Source organism: Nycticebus coucang, chromosome 13 (genome assembly GCF_027406575.1).
Source record: "Nycticebus coucang isolate mNycCou1 chromosome 13, mNycCou1.pri, whole genome shotgun sequence".
NCBI classification, from domain to species: Eukaryota; Metazoa; Chordata; class Mammalia; order Primates; family Lorisidae; genus Nycticebus; species Nycticebus coucang.
In genome coordinates this window covers 88,645,957-88,668,803 of record NC_069792.1, presented here as the reverse complement: position 1 = coordinate 88,668,803, position 22,847 = coordinate 88,645,957, and the positions used below count along the sequence as shown (strand labels likewise).

At 47.4% G+C, this 22,847-nt stretch overlaps 1 long non-coding RNA gene across 12 annotated transcripts in view; it reads right to left on the bottom strand.

The window, feature by feature from the left end:
• LOC128563530 (uncharacterized) overlaps window positions 1-22,180 on the bottom strand; it is a 279,275-nt gene extending 257,095 nt beyond the window's left edge. For all 12 annotated transcript variants that reach the window (XR_008373804.1, XR_008373806.1, XR_008373799.1 and 9 more), the window contains exon 1: window positions 21,926-22,180. This is a non-coding gene — a long non-coding RNA (uncharacterized LOC128563530). The remainder of the gene's footprint in view (window positions 1-21,925) is intronic.
• Between the last annotated feature and the right edge of the window lie 667 nt (window positions 22,181-22,847).

Genomic DNA, 22,847 nt, shown 5'->3' with positions numbered 1-22,847 from the left:
ATGTTAGCCATCTTGCCAACAGGAAAATGTAGATGCCAGAACATCAGAGGCCAGAGCGGCAGGGCAGGCATGTGGATTGCTCTCCTTCACAAAGCACTAGTCACAGGACACTGTGGAGGGCCCAGGAATAGAGGTCTAAGTCAGTTAAGAGACAGCAATGTGAGCCTATTACTTAGAGATACTGACTGACCCCTGGTTCACTCCAGCTGGGACTAGGGAAGACAGGAAGGGGGCAGGAGACTTTAACTTTAAGCTTTGCTCAAGCAATATAAATCCATGCATATGTTATCTCTGCTATAACCATAATTTGTTAAAAAAGACATGAGACTCAGAATTTAAACCTACTAAGAGCAAGAGCTTCCTACCCTAAGCTCCTATGGCTCTCTCATTGTGGTACCCAGTCCACCATGGGCTGGCAGCTGCAGCCAAAGGCATCCAGCGACCTGCACAAGAAAACAACTCCCCACTGAGCAGAAGCCACCTTTAGGTGCACACACCATTCCAAGCATCTTTCTTATGCAGATAAACTGCTTACAGGAGATTATAGGCATGGGCTCATAGTATATATGCCACTGTGACTATAAAGACTTTTAAACTTTAGCAGAAAAAAATTAAAAGAACCACATTACATGAGCTTTGGAAGTAGCATTCCTCCTTCTCTTGGTCTTCTTGCCAAAGGCTCCTTGTCCACCTTCCAATACAATTGCCTCAAAGCAGTCAGAATGATCTGATCACCAAATCTAGTCATGTCACAACCTGACTCAAAATCCTTCCTTGGCTGTCCGTGGACTATAGGGCAAAATCTATACCCAGCTGCCTGCCTCTTTGACCTTGGGTTCCTCTCCCACTTGCCACACTGCAGTTTACTCAGGCAAAGTGGCTTCTGCAGTGGCCAATGAGCCCTGCAGGTGCTATGCTACCCATCCACAATGTCCTTCCCATCTCTTTCCCACCCAACAAGCAATTCCACTTCCAAGACTCAGCCTGACTCAGCAGGAATGCTCCTTGATTTTCCTCCGATGGCTTTACCTCCCTAATAATCACTGCACTAATCATTTTCTTCTTTCCCTTTGTGGTTCCCTACAGACAGATTGAGTTTTCCTATCTTTATGTCCTCAGGTTCTAAAAAACAGTAACCACTACAATAACAACAGTAACAATCAAGAGTGGCTCTTAAAATGGGCCAGATACTATTCTATGCACCTGACATATTTCATTTTTTTATTTCATTTTTCATATTTTATTTCATTTAGTCCTTATGACTCTGTGAGGTTGGTACTATTACAATACTCACTTTACAGATAGGACAACTGACACTCTGAGAGTTTGAACAACTTAACCAATATCACACAGCTGATTACTCGTAGAGCTAGGATTCAAACCCAGGCGTTCTGATTCAGATCTAGAAGGCCTGCCACATATCGCGTACAGGTTGTACACTGCACAACTCTGAAACCCACCGTCGGTCACAATTTAGCTCAGCACTATCCAAATAGAAATACACAAGCCACGCATGGAATTTTAAATTTTATAGTAGCCACATTTAAAAATAATAAAAATAAACAGATGAAATGTCAATGTTTTATTTAACTCTTATCTGAATCTTATCATTCCATTGTGTAATCAATATAAAAATATTAAATGTTTACATTAATTTTTATATTACATGATTAAACTTTACATTCCTTTTTTTTACTCACCCCTTCTAAATCCAGTATATGTTTTATATATATAATACATTTCAATTTGGATTTTTCTACATTTCAAATGTTCAGTAGCCACATGTGGCTAGTGGCTACTGTCCCAGACAGCACAGGCCTCACTATGGCTTGAACAAGCCCCATCCTCTCTGGGCCTCACTGTCCTTACATTGAAAATGAGGGTGTACGTGATCTCTCTATACCTTCTTTCGCCATCAAATTCAGTTCAACAACCTTTGATTAATTCCAGGAGTTCATATCTGCACAGCTCCTTTCATGTTATACTAGACAACAAAGGTTTCTCTGTTTCTCAAAAAGTATTCCTAGTCGAAGGTTTCAGAAACTGAGGCTCAGAGAGGTAAACTGCTCAGGCCAAAGTCACACACCCAGTGGGGACCAGAACTCAGGTTCTTGCCCCCAAATACAGTCCATGGTTGTTCATTTACACTCGCTAAGACTTCACCCAGCAAACCTAGCCTTTTCCTAGAGGGAGACACTGCACCTCCTCTGGCCATTGCAGGCACCCCCCTGAAATCTAATGAACCGCTCTGAGCATCAGCCTCCACAGGAAACCCATCATGCACTCTTTTCCCTTCCTGGGCAGAGGAACATCTGGAAATTTAAATCACTGACAGCTGGACAACATTCTCATCCTTGAAAAGCATAATTTATTACAACAACAATGAAAAAAACATATTATCAATTTGGGGTGAAGGGGCTGCCACTTTGCAGCTATCAGTTTCTTGGCTGGGAGGGTATGTGTGTTTGCCTTGGGCCCGGTGACCTACCAGAGTAAATGGAATGAGCCTGCTGCTAATCCATTCTTGCTGATTAAAGCCCCAGTCCACACAGAGGCATTGCTTCTCTATCAAGGATCAGCTGTGCGGGAGGGCTGGACCACTCTGGTCATGAACCTGGCCTTATCTTCTAAAAACAGCGGATCCCTCCCCAAGCAGGCGCAACTGGAGGCAGGGCAAAACCCAGGGGAGCAACATCTCTATGAAAGGAAGAGTTCCAAACCCCCAATGCTTGGCCACACCCTTAGGGCCATGCTCAATCCAGTGACATTCCAGAAGGATGAAAGAATGTGGATGATCCTTGGAGCTGCCAGATGGGATCCTGATAGGATCTGCGGTGGGAGTACAAAGGGACATCTACCTTCTAATTCCACTTCCGCATTTCTTCTGATACTATCTAGTGGGTAAACTACCTGGCCAAAGAAGCTCTTTCCAATTTTGAGAGTCTACAAAAGCAGCACTGAGTCCTAGCTACATGCTCCAGGAACCCCAGGATGTGTAATCTTACAGGGCTTCTGCAAGGGCTCTGCTCTGAGCTCCCAAGGATGAGCAGCCCCCAGATGCTACTAATAAAGTTTTCCCCAATGCCCCAGGCTGTTCATATTGCCCACCTGGAGACCTGGAGGGAGAGACCACTCTAGGCCAGTGAAGACCCAGAGATCCTAAGGTCAGACTGCCTGGCCTCAAATCCTGGCCTTGGCCCTACAATTCGTTCGCCATTAACCATGAGATGTTATTTATCTCTCTGCCTCAGTTTCTCCATCTGTTAGAGAAATTACTATCAATGACTTAGACTTGTAAGGATTAAATTCTCAGACTGAATATAAATGAAGAATGCTCAGAACAGAGCCTGGGAACAGTCCGAGCCACTTATGCATGCTCTGATATGAGTTTATAGATGGAGGAAGCAAGGTCCAAGGGAAGTGAGGCCATTGGCCTCCTTTTGGAGAGACAGCTCACACCTAGATCCCTGGACTGCAGAGCTGGGAAGAAAAAGAAAAAGAAAAAAACTAAAGTAACGCATATACAAACAAACAAACAAACAAAAAACTAAAGCAACATGCATACATGGGTTTTATAAACTATAAAGCACCAAACACTCTTGCTTATCCAATAAGTGATCACTAAACACCAACTGGGCTGTGCACTCAGCTCAGTGTGACTGTCCCAGGGCTCGCAGGTCCTTACAGAATAACAGCCAGCACTTCTGGTAATAACTGAGCACCTCCTCAGCGCTGCCTCTGAGCCCTATTCACTCCTCACAGCAAAGTTAGGTATCTAGCAGGCACTACTTGTTTGTTAGTTTTACGGATGAGGAGGCTGAGAAACTAACACTCTGGAGGGCGAGAAACTTGCTGAGATGGCAGAGGTTTGGAGTGGCGGAGAGGGGACACAAACGGACGCTGTGGAACTAGAAGGCTGCGCCCACCCACTGCGCCCTGCTGCCTTCTAGCACAGACAATTCTTTGGGGCTTTTAGGAGTCTCTTTCACCAAATATCTGAATGACTCAAAATGCCAGCAGAGCCCTGGCCTGTAAAAAGCCCAGGCTCTGGGCCTAATGTAATAAACAAATAGCTCAACCTTGCTCACGAACTAGGTCCCTCTTCCCCGCCCCCCACCACTCACAATTTGGGCCCCAAGTGTGGAATGTCAGGTGGGCAGCAGCCCAGGAATTATTAAGCAGCTATTTATTCTTCACTAAGACAGGGAGCTGGGAGGGTCCTCTAGGAAGGCCCTTCTATTCAGCCACAATCAGTTTATCTGTTTTTGAAAGGCTTATCCTGGTAGGGGGGTATCTATCTAGGTTCACAAGCAAGCAAACACGACTTGGCTGGAGGAGGCACCCTACATTCCTACATTCCATGCATAAGATGGGAAGTATGGAGGGGAAGGAGAGAGAATCCCACCTGGGCAGGCCAAGATCTCCAGGCAGAACGCCATGATCCAGCTGGACTGTGAACCTGCCTGGAGCCTTGGGGCCACACTGAGGGAAAAGTAAATTTGATCCGGCTATTACCTGAGTTCCAATTCCACCACTCCCATCATTTGACCTTATGCCAAGAACAAAGCCAAAAGAAACACCACTAATTCAGTGATTATCTCCAGGCCCCAAGTTAATCACTTTGCATGCACTATCTCATTTAATCCTCAAAAACATCCAGACTTTTATCCTCAATTCACCGATGAAGAAACTGAGGCAGAGAGAAGTTAAGTTCTTCACATAATGAACTGAGGAACAGTTGAGGCAACAGCATAGCAAATCTGGGCCCTCCCCTACCAAGAACCACCCTCCTAACCATCCCACCAGGGACATTTCCTTAGAGATTATTGATGAGGGTGAACTATTTGGCCAAGGGAATCTCTTCCACATCTGAGAATCTATGGTTCTAAGAAAATCCCAAAGCAGCACTAGGTCCTAGTTATATACCCCAGAAATCCTGGCGCACGCAACCAGGTATACAAAATACCTGTAGCAGCACCGTGTGTGTGTGTGTGTGTGTGTGTGTGTGTGTGTGTGTGTGTATAAAACCTCCAACAGCTCACACATCTTTGCAAAATAGATAAAGAAACTGTAGTCCGTGGCTCAGCGCCTGTAGCTCAAGCGGCTAGGGTGCTGGCCACATACACCGGAGCTGGCAGGTTCAAATCCAACCCCGGGCCTGCCAAACAACAATGACAACTACAACCAAAAAGTAGCCAGGCATTGTGGCGGGCACCTGTAATCCCAGCGACTTGGGAGGCTGTGGCAAGAAAATTGCTTAAGCCTAAGAGTTGGAGGTTACCATGAGCTGTGATGCTACAGCAGTCTACTGAGGGTGACAGCTTGAGACTCTGTTCCAACAAACAAAACAAAACAAAACTGCAGTCCGTTCACACAATGGAGTAGTTACTACAGTGAAAAACAAACCCCAGCAACAGGCATCAGCAGTGACAAAGTCAGCTGGGTGCCATATGGAATTTCTTTAATGCTCCAAAGAAAGGAAAGGAAACGACTAAGCATTTAGGGACACTCCATTATATGGGAAAACTTTTGAGTTTTTTGAGTTTTCTTCAGCAATGACATAAAAAACACCAAAATTTAGGATACTGGTCACTTGTAGAGGAGATGGCTGGGTGTGGAGCATGAGAAAACTAGAAAGAAGATGCAGCTGGAGTCAATGTCAGGGGTCACAGTCTGCTTCCCACACAGGTTCTGTTTACTCTTACGCCTCAGGCCTGGCCTGCAGGCAACATCTATTCTTTTATAGGCTCCGCTAGTACATAATGGACTGAAGGTTGGAGTGACACAAAATTCACTCACCAATTCTGTCACACTAAAAATTCTGCTTGCTAGCCGTTTATGTCGTGGGCCTCTAGAAGATGATTTGCCATGTTGGACTTTCCAGGGTGGGCACCCTGTGCCCCTGTCCTCCAGGAATCTTTGCCAAATGCAAAAGAGCTAGGGGTTCCCCTCCATATTTGCAAAATGGGGTAACAGCCTTCACCTGATGGAACTGCTGGATGGATTGACAAGGTAACACATGTAAAAGCTGAGCTAAGCCCCAGCACAGGGCAAACCCTGGCCACTGATGTCGAGAGGATGGACGAAGACCCAAGAAACAGGACAGCCACATGGTCCAGACCTGTGCTCAGCCACTGCTGGTTGGTGACCTTGGCTGAGTTTCTTACAATGTCTGTGTCTCATGTCACAAGCACAGGCAAGAAAAGAAAAAATAGGCAAGTGGGACTTCACTGACATTAAAAATGTGCATCAAAGGCCACTAGGGAGAGAATGAAAAGACGAACCACAGAGTGAGGGAGAAAGTATCTGCAAAACATACATCTGAGAAAGGATTACTATCCAGAATAGAGGAAGAACTCCCACAACTCAACAGCACCTAAATTTCTCCAGAGAAGCTTACAAGTGGCCAACATGCAGATGGAAAGATGCTCAAGGTTCTAGTTGCCAGGAAAATGCAAATCAAACCACAAAGAGATACCACGTTGGACTTGAATAGCTATTATTAAAACAAACAAAAAACAAAAACACCAAAAAGGAACATGTGTGGAGAAATGGGAACCCTGATGCCTTGTGCACTGGGAATGTGGAAGGGTGTGGCCACTGTGGAACACAGTCCAGTGATTCCCCAAAGAATTCAACATAGAACTACCACGTGACCCAGCAATAGTCATGTGCCCATGTTCACAGCAGCAACCCAAATACCCACGGATAGACAAATGGATACACAAGATGTGGTATGTACATACCGTAAAAGAATTCCAGCCTTAAAAAGCGATGCAGTGTGACACATGGATGGATGTAATCGCTCTAAGTGAAATAAGCCAGCCACTAAAGCCAAGTATTGCGTGATCCCACTTACTGGTAAGTCATCAGATTCCCAGGGACAGAGAGTAGAACAGTGGTTACCAAGGGATGAGAGGAGGGGGAATGGGAAGCTGGTGTTTGAGTTTCAGAGTTTCAGTTTGAGATGATGAAAAATGTTCAGGAGATGGTTAGTGGTGAAGGTTGCACAACGTGAATGAGCTTGCTGTCACTGCATTGTACGCCTAAAAACGGGTAACCTTTATGTTATGTAAATTTTACCACAATAAAAAATCAATTTTTAACGCAAAATTAAACTGTCTGTGTGTCAATTCCCACATCTGTAAAATGGGGATAATGATCCCATTTGTCAAGAATTTGCCAGGAAGTTGAAATTAGTCAAAACCTGCACAGCCCTCGGAACACTGCCTGGCGCAGCAGGAACTGCTCGCTAACACTGGATCCCATCCAGCCCCTTCCGACACCAGAGGAAATGGAGACAGGGACCCTCACGAGACTCCACGCAGAAACCCTCCTCGTTCCAGAGAGGTACGGAGCTGGTCTAGAGGACCTCTCCTGCTCAGCTGCTCCTAGATGTCCTGAAACTCTTTTCTTGAGAATAAAGAGAAAGGGAGTGCCCACTGGGGCTGTGGGCCTTCTCCACAAGGCAGTTTCCTCTCTACTCCCAGGTCCACTTTCAACCAGTTGCCTGGATGAAGGAAAACTTTCCCGTCTGCGTGGTTCACAGGCCTGCCTTCCCGTCTGCGTGGTTCACAGGCCTACCTTGTTCCCTTACTGTCTCTATCACCGCCCTCCCGTATACAGGGGGTGTGGAGGCTCCACGTTTCCATGTAAGGAGCCAGAGGCAGTTGTGCCGCAGACCAGGATCCCACCTCTTTCCTGGCCTCCTACTGGGCACTGCAGAGGGCACGTCCCCAAACTCTCGGGGAGAGACTGTGAGGCCCTGGAGGGCAGCGTGCTGAGCCCCAGGCCCCAAAGAGAAGGTCTAAAAAATAACAGCCACATCCCAGAGTTGTTCATGCAAACTCAGTTTCTTCGTGAGTCCAATGTAGACGATGATCCCTGACTCACAGGTTTGGGGGCACACACCAAAATGCAAGCATTATTTTCCTTCTTTGACTTACTTCACAGATGAACTAGGGCCTGGGCACTGGGCAGAGAGCTCAATTCCTACTAGGGGTGGATCTTAGGCTAGATAAATAACTAAACAGGATCACAGACCGTGGGGAGTACCAAGCAGTGAAATAAAACAGTGAAGAGCAGCGTGAGATCCGCAGAGCATGTGACACCACACACCACAGCATCCCTAGGAGGGAAGACCGGCGTTGGGGTCACAGCAAAGAAGCAGCGTGGTGGAAGCAGAGGCCCGCAAGGGGTACCGCAGAGGTCCCTGTCACACAGTGGCTGTGGGCTTGTCCTGGATGGTCCTGGGCAGGGGTGACTATCGGATTAGATTTTATCAAGGTGATTCTGCCACTGTGAGAACCTAATGAATGGTGGAGTCGCACCAAGATTATTTATAACCACCAGTTATGTGGTTATAAATGATCTTGTGTATCCCCAGGAAAGCACAGACTGACCCTGGAGGTTGTAAAACTGGGCAAGGCAGGTACATTCAGTGACTTCATCAAAAAACAGCGTGGAGATGAGGGCTTTCTAGACATTTACTCATTTAATTTTCTCCACAACCCTAGAACACAGGACCCATTTTACAGAGGAGAAACTGAGGCACAGGGATTTGAAGGTCACACAGGTACTTAGCAGCAGGGCTGAGGTTGAAGCCACATGATGTGTGTCGTGGCATTTGAGGAAGACGGAAGCAGACTTGGGGCAGGGAAAGGAGAGGAAGCCTTGATAGATATGGGTACTATCACCCGTGTGACTTAACGTAGACCTGGGCAAGGAAAAGCCATTTACAAACGTGACCAAGGGGACAAATAATGTTTGCACTCCTTTTTTGCTTTACAAATCAGTGGCACAAGCAAGACGGGACCATGGGCCAGAGACCTATAAGTTTCCTCCTTCCTGGAACCTTGTGGTCAGCCTGCTGGTTTCCTCCCCCATCTATTACCACCACTGTTGATCATTATCACTAACTTGAAGCCCCTAAGACAACTATTACTTTAATTTTTGTCTTTTCTCTCACTCTCCATCCAGAGATTGTACAATTTATAACCAGAGATCTGCGGTTACAATAAGAAAATCTGTAGCCAAAGTCCAAAGTGTCCTGTTGTTTTGAAAGAGGGGTGGGACAAGGAAGCAGAGGTGGGAATAAAGAAAAATTTCACCTGAGGAAAAACTCTTACATGTCCTGGGTAACGCAGTCTTTGCACTTGACCTGGGCTCTGCTCTACCTTTTACTAACTGTGTGAACTTGGTGAAGTCAGTTAACCTCTCTGAGCCTCAGTTTGTCCCCTCTGAAAGAAGGGCTTGAAAATGGCTATTACTCTCTACTGCTCTGTTACTGAGCAGGAACTGGGGCTAACAAGAATCCAGCCCCTGGCACTGTGCCCTGCACAGAGTGGGCTCTCATAGGATGTCAGCTGCTGTGAACAATCACCGTATTATTATTACTACAAATCTTCACCCTCCACCAGTGGCAGAAATTAGTGTTCCTCATGCAGAGATAAGAACTGAGGACTCAAAATCCTTCTGTAATTGGCTAACCCATCTCCTCCTACCATCCACTCCACCAGCTCTGTTCGTCAGCCCTACCTTAAGGCTCACCTACCCAGGAGCATCCCTTACACCTCCACCATCCTGACCCCTGAAGGATCCACACAACACACCTCCTCTCTGAAGCCTTTCTTTGTCATCAGCTGCTCCCTTCCTTGAGCTCCAGCACTGGCCCTGTCCACCTCTGGGAGGATCACTAGCTTGCTCTGGTATTATGGCCAGGTGCAAAATCATACATCTGTGTCCCTGCACTGGACTTAGAGGGATCCTCAAGCTCTGCAGAGTTGAAATCACTGTAGGAGACTTGTAATCAAAGAGCTGAGGAAAGGGGCCCCGCTGGTTTGTGAATCAGACACTGCCAGTTGGACTCTAACAGGCCCACCTGGTGGGTTCACATCATCTGTGTATCCTCCTAAACAGGTGAGTTTGCAAGCCCTGGCAGGAACCCACTGCCACAGCGTCATGCAATGGGTCTTGAGCCGCAACAACTCATGATCAGGGTGCTTGGCAGGGATGAGGAAGAACTGACACACTCAGGAGCAATTTGGGGAGAAGAAAGAGGAAATGTTTCTCAAAGGAGGTGACCCCTAAACAGTTATAAAGCCTAAGTTCATTAGAACAGGGACTGCAGGCCAGGACTGAATCCTGCCCCATTTCCCTGGCTGGTTGATTTTTTCCCTGTGTCAGATGCAAATCTTAGAAAAGAATCTGCAGACACAAATCTTCTAAGGTAATCGCATTATTTCAAACCTTCAGAAGTATTCAAACCCCAATTCACCTGCTGCCTCTGACCTAACAACCCTTATTTCCTACCCAATCCAAGCCCTAGGGGAGGACAGCATTCCACCTTCAGGGGAGAGAAGGCTGGGTTCTTTTCCCAGGGACACCAGCCTTTCAACAAAAGGATTCAGTACCTGCTCCCAGAGAGCCTCTCCCACAGCAGGTGCTCCAGCTAATAATCTAATCATGGGAAGCTATTAAAAGCTCTTAAGCGGTTGAGTTTCAGGATCCAGTTTGTCATTTGAAAAGCTCACTCCTAGGAGTAGGGAGGAGGGAGGGGAGGGAGACAGCAGGAAGCTCCTGCCAAGGACACAGACTGCTCAGGAGGAGGTGCCCCTGAGGAGGGGCTCTGAGACTAGCACTGGGCAGCTCTCACTGCTGCACCAATGCACTCGGGATAGTTGTACAGTCACAGTCAAGGGTGGCAGGAAGCCCTCACGGAGAAACTGTGGGAACCTTACCATGCCAGCCGAGCCAAGTGGTGGCTGCTTGGACAACATTCATGTGGCATTATACAATTACTAAAACAATTCCCTGTCCTTTAGGCAGTCCTCAATTATTTTTTAAAGCCTGTGCTTTTCCTTTTTAATAGGCTTAAGTATGCAGAGAATGTCTTCTTAATGTAGGGAGCATGTATGGAATCTCCAGAGTCATGATAGGGAAAAGATACGGCCTTCTGGAGGCATGAGGAGGAGACAGAAAAGGGCTCAGGGCATGGGGAACTTGGTAAAGGCCAGAGGTCAGCCCCCATGCCCAGCACACCTGAGGCCCGGCTCTGGCCCCTCCTGCACTCTGAGAGGGCCAATGGCTCCCAGGGGTTAGGAGAGGAAGGCAGCCCTGGGAGGGGGAAGGAGGACGCCACTGGTCTCACTGGCTGGGTGCTCCGCCTATAAGCCAGTCTAGCCAGGGGTTTCATGGACCAAATGCGATCATTCGTTTTGTGAAGAGCAGTATGCCCCATGGATAGAAGTGATCTCTCTTTACAATCTCTTAACTGAGAAGTCTGGCTGATGTGATCCCAAGGCTACTGTTGGGCCCATTTGGAAGAATCATTACCTTGGCAGCCCTGGGACCACAGAGCAAACCCAGTCAGAGTAAATGTGGGAAGGAGCCTCTGTTCTACAGCCACTCTCCTGTAAGTTCCTGGGGACTTTCCACATAGAGGATATTTTCCTTTTGAAAAACAGGAAAGGCTAAGCACCCAACAAGAAAATAACCGGTCCTCTCTCCACCACACTGACGAGAATGTTCTTCAGAGACTCCAGGTGGACGACTTCACAGGGGCACAGATCTTCTTGGCACACTACTCCGATTTCGTCCCTGCCCCAATTTAAAACCTTCCGTAAGTCCCTACCACCTTCAAGGTATAAAGTCCAAAAGCTCAGCAGAGACTGAAAGGTCCTCGGCTACCTATTCAGAGCCACTTGGAATCCCTCAAACCTTGCTCCCCAAGCGGAAGTCCTTTCTATATCTAAAACAAGTGCTGACTTTGGCCTTTTCTCTCCCTCCTCCTCCCCTGCCAGAAGCAGAGTCCAGCTCTCACTCCCTGCTTGCTGCCTCCAAATGGGCCTCCTGCTTCCACTGATGACTTGTCCATTGTCTATTCAGCAAAAAGGTCAATCAAACCAGGCCCGCTCAGCAGGAAGAGCATTTCCTATTCCCAAAGTCCGGGAACAGCACATCAGGCCCTCCACGGCCAGGAAATGATGTCTACTTCACTCCCCCCACTCCAAACACCCCAAACCTTTTATTGCCTCAGGGCCTTCACTCATGCTATTCGCTTTACCTAGTGTGCCCGTCCCCAAAATGTTTTGAAGGAAATTTAAAGAACCTAGAATTAACAACCACGAACATCTCGTCACAAGTGCCACTCGTCTTTTGCTCCTTTCTGTATATTTTCAGAACGTGTAAGCTGGCCAGGGACAGGGGCTCACAACAGTAATCCTAGCACGCCAGGGGGCTGAGGAAGGTGGATTGCTTGAGCTCAGGTATTGGGGACCAGCCTGAGCCAAGGGAGGCCCTATCTCTACTAAAAACTGAAAAACTAGCTGGGCATGGTGGTGCACGTCTGTAGTCCTGCCCCCCTGTACCTGGGAGGCCTGAGGCAAGAGGATGCTTGAGCCCAAGAGATTGAGGTTACTGTGAATTATGACACCACAGCACTCTACCCAGGGAGACAACAACAAAAAAATGTGTAAGTGATACATATGAGTTCCTATACTCTTCTAAAAAAGCATTAAAGCCGGGTGCAATGGCTCATACCTGTAATCCCAGCACTTGAGGAGGCCAAGGCAGAAAAAAAAACAAATATCGTCATGGGTTTTGTTGCTTAGATGTATATCTAAGATGCTTTAATATACATATATAATCATATCTATCAATCCTGTCCTTTCTGTGCTTTTCTCCCCCAGTTAACGTCTCTAAATCTTCATGTGTCACTCAAATGTCACTTCCTCAGACAGGATCTCAGCGTGAATGCCCTACCCCCCTAATAACCATTCCCTCGTATTATTCTAGTATGTATTATTTCATATTCTTTATAATAATTTTTTTGTCTATTTGCTTCTTTGTTTCCCCTACTTAACAATAAGCTTTTTAAGAATTAGTACCACACTGACCTTGATCACCACTGAATACACAAGGCCTTGATCAGAACATGGCACAGGATAGGCATTCCACAAACATCTGCTAGATCCATGAGAGTGAAGAAAAATACAATACAGGTGCATATGATGCTTCTAAACACTTGATGAGTGTGTAACACTGTGCATGTCAATAACAGACACCAGCAAACCCCACACATCTCACCAGAACACAGCCAATTCAGATTGTGTGAAAATCTCATGAGCCACAATATTTACCTAAAATTCTAAAAATATTGAGATGCCATGATATAATAATCCTGGGACTGAAGATTTTCTTCAAAAAAATTACTGAAAAATAGGGCCAGACACAGTGGCTCACACCTATAATCCTAGCAATTCTGGGAGGTCGAGGCAGGTGGATTGCTTGAGCTCAGGAGTTTGAGACAAGCCTTAACAAAATCGAGACTCCGTCTCTACTAAAAATTGAAAAAAAAAAAATTAGCTGGGCGTCGTGGTGGGCACCTGTAGTCCCAGCTATTTGGAAGGCTGAGGTAGGAGGAGCCTCTGCACCCAGGAGCTTGACGTGGCTGTGAGCTATGCTGCCACAGCACTCTACCCAGAGCAACAGAGTGAGACTCTGTCTCAAAAAAAAAAAAAAAAATCTACTGAAAAATAGAAAACTTGGTCTACATAAATAGATTAGTGTGAATATAAGCATCCAGATGAAAGGAATGAGTAAGTAAGCAATGAAAGAGTCACTGGACAGAGATATCATGAACCCCATAAAAATGACACACACAAACTATATTCAGAAATGTCGATGTCCTAATGACAACTAAGAAAAAATCGAGATGCTAACATACCCAGCATGAATACAATATTTTTAGAAATAAAGCAACAAAAGATAAAACATTAATTATATTGATCGTATTCTACTCACAAATTATTATTTTTTATAGATTGAACCGCCCTAGGTTGTTTTTTTTTTTTTTTGAGACAGAGTCTCACTCTCACCCTGGGTAGAGTGCTGTGGCATCAGAGCTCATAGCAACCTCAAACTCTTGGGGTTGAGCAATCCTCTTGCCTCAGTCTCCCGAGTAGCTGGGACTACAAGCCTGCACCATTATGCCTAGCTAATTTTTCTATTTTCAGTAGAGATGGGCCTCGCTCTTGCTCCAGGCTGGTCTTGAACTCCTGAGCCCAAGCAATCCACCTGCCTCAGCCTCCCAGAGTGCTAATATTACAGGAATGAGCCACTGCACCCAGCCACCTGCTATAGATTTTTATTTTTATTTTTGAGACAGAGTCTCACTTTGTTGCCGTCAGTACAGTGCCATGGCATCATAGCTCACAGCAACCTTAAACTCTTGGGCTCAAGTGATCTCTTGCCTCAGCCTTCCGAGTATCTGGGACTACAGGCACCCACCACAATGCATGGCTGTTTTTCTGAGACAGGTCTCACTCTGGCTTAGGCTGGTTTCAAACTCTTGAGCTCAGGTAATCCCCCGCTCTCACCTCAGCCTCCCAGAGTGCTAAGATGACAGGTGTGAGCCACCACACCCAGCTCCATTCTAGGTCTTTAAAAATAAATTTATATTTCTTTCTTTTGAGGAAATTTCAATCTTCCTGGTCGCAGTTTGGTCCACCAAAGGCCTGGAATCCCCAAGTCAGGTACCTTTCTCCTAAAGTTCCCCTTCCATGTCTCTTCTAAATAAATATGAGAAGCTGTTCCTTGCTCGTAATCCTTGAACAGTGCCCAGTTTGCGGGACCCAGTGGAAATCCTTTGTCTCATCATTTAAGCTCCTGAGAGAGTCTCGGCCCCACTCTGCCCTACCTGTGTCTCTCACCTCCATGGCCACACAGGCAGCCACGTCAGTGGACCTGAAGTCCAAGGCTCAGGCTTCTCCCACCTCTGCTCTGCCAGCTCAGTGCTTGCTGTCAGCCAGACCCAGCCTGAGACTTGAGGCCCTGAGGCTCCTGAGAGAGGTTTTTCAGGCTTTTAAGCCACAACAGACCAGTTTGGCTGTGGTCCCATTTCAACCTGCCTTCCCTCTCTCCTAGCAGTGATCATTTGCAATTTCCTATACTGGAAGCTTCCTGAAGACAGCGGTGGTTCCTCATTCATTGCAGAATCCTTGTCCCCGGCACTTACTCATTCAGTGTACCCAATGCCTACCATGCCCCAGGCATTGCTCTAGAGAAGTGTTGTCCAATGGAAATACAGTTTGAGCCACACGTAATTTTAGATTTTCTATTAACCACAATAAAGTTAAAAGTAACAGGTGAAAATAATTCTAATAACATATTGCATATAACCCATTTACATCCCAAACCATTTCAATATGTAATCACCATTAAAGAATTAAGATATTTTACATTCTTTTTTTATTTGTACTAAGTCTTCAAAATCTGATGTGTATTTAACATGTATGGTATTTGTATTTTTTTTTTTTTTGAGACAGAGTCTCACTATGTCACCCTCAGTATAGTGCCATGGCGTCACAGCTCACAGCAAACTCAAACTCTTGGGCATAAGGGTCTCAGCTTCCCAAGTAGCTGGGACTACAGGTGCCTGCAACAACGCCCGGCTATTTTTTTGTTGCAGTTGTTTAGCTGGCCCTGGCCGGGTTCGAACCCTTGACCCTTGTGTATGTGAAACTGTGCCATAACCACTGTGCTACGGGCTCCGAGCCGACAGCACTGTTTTAGATGCTGGGGACACAACTGTGAGCAGTCTAGAGCTCATTAGTGTGGCCACATCCACTGCCACCAGCCTGGACCTGGTGCCTGCCACACCCTGGGTGCTCTGCCTTCTAACCCTGATTTAGTTTCTTCTCAACACAGCAACCAGATGGGCTATTTTGAAAGCCAAGTGAGATCGAACTACATTTCTGCTTAAAACCCTTCCATGTTTCCCCATTTTAAAAAATGAAAGACAGAATCAATAGAATGGCCCAAAGCCTTTCTGCGCGCTGGTTTTCCCCCTCCCCTGTCTACTGTTTGGCAGTGCTCCCATCTCATGCTTCTCCTGGCTTCACAGGCCCACTTCTGCCTCAACCTCTGTCCTGGGGCTGAACCTTCCATCCCCAGACTAACTCTTCTCCTCCTTCACTAAGGCTCCAAGGTCAGCTTCTCAGTGCAGACCAGCCAACTTAACACAGCCCCCTGCCCCAACACTCCCACAGAACCTAGCACCCTCTGTTACACTCCCTATGTCCTGGCTTAGTGCAGCTGCTGTTACTAGTCTGTCTAGCCCTGCCTTGGCAGAAGCTCTGTCCTTTCTTTTCCTTTCTGCATCTCTAATACCTGAAACAGCGCTTGACAAAGAGACAGCACACCATAAACATATGGTGGGAGAATACAGGAAGACAGACATATGTACGGCCTATCAGGAAGATAAGCACCATGGAGAAAAATGAAAGTCAGGAGGGGGGTTGGAGAAAGAGAGGTTGCCATTTTACAAGGCAGCCACCAAAGGAAAATAACAATAATAATATTATAATAAATATAGCAATTACCACCAATCTAGTAACTACCACGCGCCAGGCCCTGCGCAAAGCACCTTCGCTCTGTGCAGTTAAGTTTTGCCTGCACAGCCTCCCTCTGTTCCCCCTCTCCTCCAGGGACCAGCCTGCCCCCAACTGTGTGGCTTCCAATAGGACAGATGTGACAGGAGGGTAGGGATTTGTGTCTCCTTTGCTCCCTGCTGGATTTCCAGCAGCTAGACTGGGCCTGGCACACAGCAACTGCTTAGTAAATAAATGAATCCATCAATCAATCTGGAACCAAGTGGCAAATGTTAGGGCTAATTCACCAGGAAAAAAAAATTGTCCTGAAGAATAATAAATAATAACAATTGCTTTTATGTCTTACTCCAGGGCTTACTTCCTCTGTGCTAAGTGCTTTGCACCATCTCTAGGAGGGACAGCTCTTCTCCTCCCCTGTTCAGTGGCTGAGGAAATGGAGGTACAGTGAGCCCAAGTAGCTTGCAAAGGCAGCCAGACATCAGAGGAAAGGACCGTCTGCCATCTGTCCTTTCCAAGACCCACTCCTTGCTTCCTCGTTTTTACTAACTTCTATCAGCCAGGGTTTCTTTCTAATACTTGCAGCGACATGTATTGAAGTCACTGTCACCTTATGATCTATATCCAGAATGTTACCTCTACACATTAGAATGTATTCAGAAACCACTACTTTGTGCAGCCACAGGAAGTAATAAAATAAAGCTCAACAGAGTGTAATAGTAATAAGATTAGCTAACTCTTGCTAAGTGCTTACTACAAGCCAGGCCCTCTGCCATATGCCTTCTGTTCATCACCAGTTTCCTCCTCACAGCCAACTATGAGGTTGGTGCTTTATTATCCCCATTTTACAGATGAGAAAACTGAGGCTTAGGGGCTGAAGTCAATTTCCCCAAAAGGAACCCAGATTCTTTAGGGGCCGCCAGACCTCCTGCTGCTGTATGGTTTTCTTCCCTTATTCCAGCATTCTTTCTGGCAGGGGAGCAGGACATATCCCACCATGGCAAGCTGTGTTGCATGCAAAAAAACAGTGCCAGTACACACAGAGCTGCTGCTTGTGTCCTCCAGACAAGGCAGGTCTTCACAGCCACCAGGTACAACAAATTACCAGGGATGTGTTCAGCACCAAATGCACCTATCTCAAGAAGTTCACAGTCAAGGACAAAAAAGAGGCAAATAAACAAAACAACATTCCCTGGCCCCCATGAGGGGAAAAAAAAACAGAGAGGGGCGGTGCCTGTGGCTCAGGAAGTAGGGTGCCAGCCCCATATATGGAGGGTGGGGGGTTCAAACCTGGCTCCAGTCAAACTGCAACAATAAAAAAAAAAAAAAAAATAGCCGGGGGGCGGCGCCTGTAGCTCAGTCGGTAAGGTGCCTGCCCCGTATACGGAGGGTGGCGGGTTCAAACCCAGCCCTGGCTGAACTGCAACCAAAAAATAGCTGGGCGTTGTGGCGGGTGCCTGTAGTCCCAGCTACTGGGGAGGCTGAGGCAAGAGAATTGCTTAAGCCCAGGAGTTGGAGGTTGCTGTGAGCTGTGTGATGCCATGGCACTCTACCAAGGGCCATAAAGTGAGACTCTGTCTCTACAAAAAAAAAAAAAAATATATATATATATAGAGAGAGAGAGAGAAAAAAAAATAGCCGAGCGTTTTGGCAGGCGCCTGTAGTCTCAGCTACTGGGAGCCTGAGGCAAGAGAATTGCCTAAGCCCAAGAGCTGGAGGTTGCTGTGAGCTGACGCCACGGCACTCTACGGAGGGCAACAGAGTGGAACTCTGTCTCTAAAAAACAAAAAAACAACAACAACAACAAAAAAAAACAGAGAGACAATTCAGAATTTTTCACTTAAGAAATGAGTGAGGTAATTTCAGCATCATGTTGCTAAGTCTTACATTTTATGAAATGACACTGTCTTTGTTTTTAATGAGAGGGCTGCAGAAGGGACCACCACCATCTTGATCATGCTTAGGGTCTCTACCGGACCAACACATCTGGGTACCCAGAATTGTTTTGGAGGGGGATTAGTGATCATGGCAAAAAGACAAACAAACAAAGAAAACTATCTCCATCTGCTGTGAACATGGATAATAATTGAATCCGGGCACCTAGTTTGGGTAACAAAGCCAAGCAGGATGCCTGGATAGTTTTTTGCAAATGGTCATCGATTTTATACCAGGACTAAGGCTTCAGCCCTCTACCCATGACATCATCCAAGACCCATAGCCCAGGACTTTCCCAGCGCTTCAGACCTCATCCAAAGCCTCTTGGCCCTTCCGTCTCAACTTGCTCCACCCAGGCATAAAAGGACAACAGCTAGGGCAAGTGCTCTTTGGTGCAAGATGTTCAGGTTTCTACTGGTGCCTGGGGTGGGTGAGGCAGGTGGGGAGCATGCTCAATACTCCTGCTCAAGGCCAACGGGCACACTTTGCTTATTCTTAATTTCACTGTCTCCTAACTTCCAAATCCCAGCGACTCTGTCACTCTCTAGCTATGTAAACTGGAGTGATAACTTTTGTTGTTGTTGTTGTTGTTGAGACAGTCTCACTATGTCACCCTCGGTAGAGTGTCGGGGCATCACAGCTCACAACAACCTCAAACTCCCGGGCTTAAGTGATTCTCTTGCATCAGCCTCTCAACTAGCTAGGACTACAGGTGCCCGTCACAATGCCCGGCTATTTTTTGTTACGGTTGTCATTATTGTTTAGCTGGCCGGTGCTGGGTTCTAGCCTGCCAGCCTCGGTGTATGTGGCTGTGCTATGCTGTGCTATGGTGGGGAGCTTGGAGTGATAACTTTTATTTATTTATTTATTTATTTAAGAGACAGAGCCTCACTTTGTTGCCCTCGGTAGAGTGCCGTGCCATCACAACTCACAGCAACCTCCAGCTCTTGGGCCTAGGCAATTCTCTTGCCTCAGCCTCCCGAGTAACTGTGACTACAGGCACCTGCCACAACGCACACCTATTTTTTGTTGCAGTTTGGCTGGGGCTGGGTTGGAAACCGTCTGCAACATACATGTAACAATAATAACAGTGCAGTCTTACGGGATTATAACAGTGCAGTTAATAACAGTGCAGCATTATGGGAGATTAAATGAGATAATACATCTAAAGCATTTGGAACCATGCCTGACCTTCAATAAGCATCCTACCAGTGCTAGATATTTTATTATTAAGTGCCTGCTGGGGTTGCTGGGAGCAAAATGTGAAGTGCATGCTTGGCCCAATAAACAATGTCACTGTTACTATATTCTCTATTATTGTCATCATTATGATTGTTATTATTGCTGCTATTAATTCCTTAGGTTACTTGGGGACAGAAAAACCGAATGTACAGAAGAAGCTCCTCCCAAAGGACCCATTTTGGGAGCATTCTGTAAGACCTAGAATTTTTGAGATTTTCTAAGAGGATACTGAACCAACTGTCAACAGGACTCATGATCATTGTGAATTTACTCCAGATCATTGCTCTGTTCCTGTCTTGGGTAAGGGATCCTCCTCAGATACTGGAAATATAAAGGGGGCTCCTAGTCTCTTAAAGGGATCATAAACTGGTATCGGGGAGGGGGCGAACAGGCAAAATGCCATGTCAACCCCCAACAATGAAAGGAAATATGAAAAGACATAGGGCACAGAAGGGCCATCTGACATCTAAAACACAGCAAAGTACAGCCATCAGCAGGCCAGCGGATAGCTCTGCAAAGAACACAGACTGGCAACTATACATAGCCCTCAGCTCCCCTTGGAAAATCTACCGTTGGTCTGCCCAAACTCAGGAACATTCACACAAAGAGGAAGAAAGGAAGGGTGTCTTATTGTCCGGAGACTTCTTGGATGACCTGCTGGAGAAAAGTGTCCATTTTAGGCAGGCAAAAGGCTCAGCCATGAAAAACACAGGTTCCAGAACCCAGCCTTTGTGCCGGCCTACCACCCAGGGGAAAAGCACTAAAGAAAATGGGGTTGATTTGATGTGTTCAGAATTCATGAGTCTTTCAGACCAGCAATCATACAAATCAGTAGGGGTCAGAAATTTCAAACAGAGAGAAGAACTCCCCCTTCCCAGTCCAGAAAAGCCCCAGCCACCAAACAGATAGCGGGAGGGGGAGGGAGGATAGATGTGTAAGAAAAAGTTAATCAGAAGAAAAAACTGATTTTTCCCACTTTTCAAGAGAAACTTATTTATGGAATATTCTACACTCAAGGTAGGTAAAGCAAAAAGAAGCCACCCTTTAACCAGGCAAAACAACAATACAGCCACATACCAAACCACTTCTGGGAATTCAATAGGTACAGTACTATGGCCCACGATGGACCAATGCAGCTTTTCCATGGCCAGACATGTGAAATTCCAGCTGGGCCCCTGTGCCAACACCTTAGGCCATGAGGCACATCTTCACCTCCAAGATGTAACTCATCTCAAATAGTGGAGACCAGGCCACGAGATTTCCCCCAATAATGGCTTCTGTGTCTGTCCTTCTGCAACTTCTAAGGTTTTTCTTCTAATGTATCCGTAAGGAAGTTCCACTCAGGGTTCCAAGGATTGGTACGACCCCCTTCTCTGCTGATCAGAGCTTCAGAAACACTGGCTATAACTGCAGGACTGTGTCAAGCAGAACAAGTCTCAACTTGCCCATATGCAAAATAGGTCTGCAATATCCTACAAGGAGCCTAGCAGATGCAGTCCCCAAATACTCAGGGTCCCCGCCCATCCATCCCACACAAACACGGTTATAACTGGCAGTGGGGTTGGGGGTGAAAGCAGGCTGCCAACCTCACTCTGGAAAACATAAGACCAGATAGCAAACCTCACCCTCTTGTCCCTAACCCCTCACAAGTGATTTCATCTCTAATCTTCCAGAAAGGCCTGAAGTCAGGAGCTCAAGTGAACACAAACTATCAGGGAAATTCATGATGCCCGCTAACTATTGGGGAAATTCATGATGTATCCACACACAGAGACACATGCAGCTTCGTGGCTGAGCTTCCTGGAAGTCTACACCCAGACCACATACGCTGGCATAAATACCAGCACATTAGCCAAGAGAAGGCAAACTTAATCAAATCAACAACCCATCCAAAAAGAATTACCATGATGAGGGTGTGGGAACACCCAGCAGACCCATAAAAGCAATGTTAGAAGGATAGAAAGTTTCAAAACACAGAGTTACTGAGTTTTCGGAAATTACCTTGGCCCAGCCCTGAGGGGTATCAAGGAGGGGAAAGTAATGGTCAAAGGATGGAGGCAGCATCTCACAGTTCACAGACCTCTAGTTTCGCAAAAGGGGCCTCCAAACCACATCGCGGCTCCAAATCTGTACTGATTGGAGAGGGGTCTGTTTTTAGAGATCAGGTAATATGCCTTTGATCAAGTGCATAAATCCAGAGCCATCTCAATGCACGGGCCATCCTGTGTCGTCCCCCACCCCCCCTCCCTTCCCAAACGCCCAAACTCGCTGCCAGCCTGGAGGCTGGTGATGAGGAAAGTGCACGGTTAGCACACACACATGGCATTCCGAAAGCCCCTTTCCTCGGTCCAAATACTCACTGCGCATCTGTATCGGCAAGGCCAAGACTCCCGAGTTCCCAGAAGCGCTTTGGAACTTACTGGAGGGTGAATCAAGCCGTATCTCCGCAGGTCACCAACATCCTTTCCGCGTGGAAATACACTTAGGGGGTTCCGGGGTGCCAGGGCCCATCCTTCCTCGCGGCTCCTCGCCGCCCTTCCTAGTCCCGGCCGCCCCGAGCCTGCCCGGCCCGCGGGCCCATGTGCTCGGCGGCCACACGCGCTCTGCCCCGAGGAGCGCGGGGCTGGCGGGTGGCCGGTGACGTCACTCCGGCTCGCGCTCCGGGCCGCGGGGGAGGGGAAGCGCGCGCCGCCCGGCCCGCCGCGTGCGCCTTCGGTCCCCGCGCGCCCGGCCGCCCCTGGCTTTCCGCCAGCCGCCCCGTCCGCCTCTTTGCCCGCTGCCGGGGCAGCCCGGGGCACCGCGCCCTGCCGAGCGGCCCATGAAGGTGGGGTGGGCCTGGGCCACCGCGGCGGCGAGGGCCCAGATGGCTCCGGGAAGGGCGCACTTTGCTCTGGGCTGGGGGATCGTCGCTGCACTCACGCCAAGGGCCCTCCAAGCCAGCGGGGAGCCCGGGTGACGCTCGCTTGCCTGAGTGCTGCGCTTTTCACAGTCTTTTCCGCTGTCCTCCACACTCCTGGCGTCCTGGAGGCAGAGGGTCTGCCCACTCCCCACTTCCCGAAAGGGAGAAGGCGAGTTTAGCGAGGTAGAAGGACCATAGATGCTCTGAGATGGGTGCATTTCCCACAGAGGACTCCTGGCTCTCTTGCCAGTGACCTGAGCGCCTGGTTGGGTACCACCCAGCATCCGCTGGCCTGGTGAGAAGGACACACGCATCTTGTCGCCTCCTTCGACGTCTCCCGCTGTTTCCAGCAGCGGAGTTGCAGCCCGGTGCTGAAGGCCAGC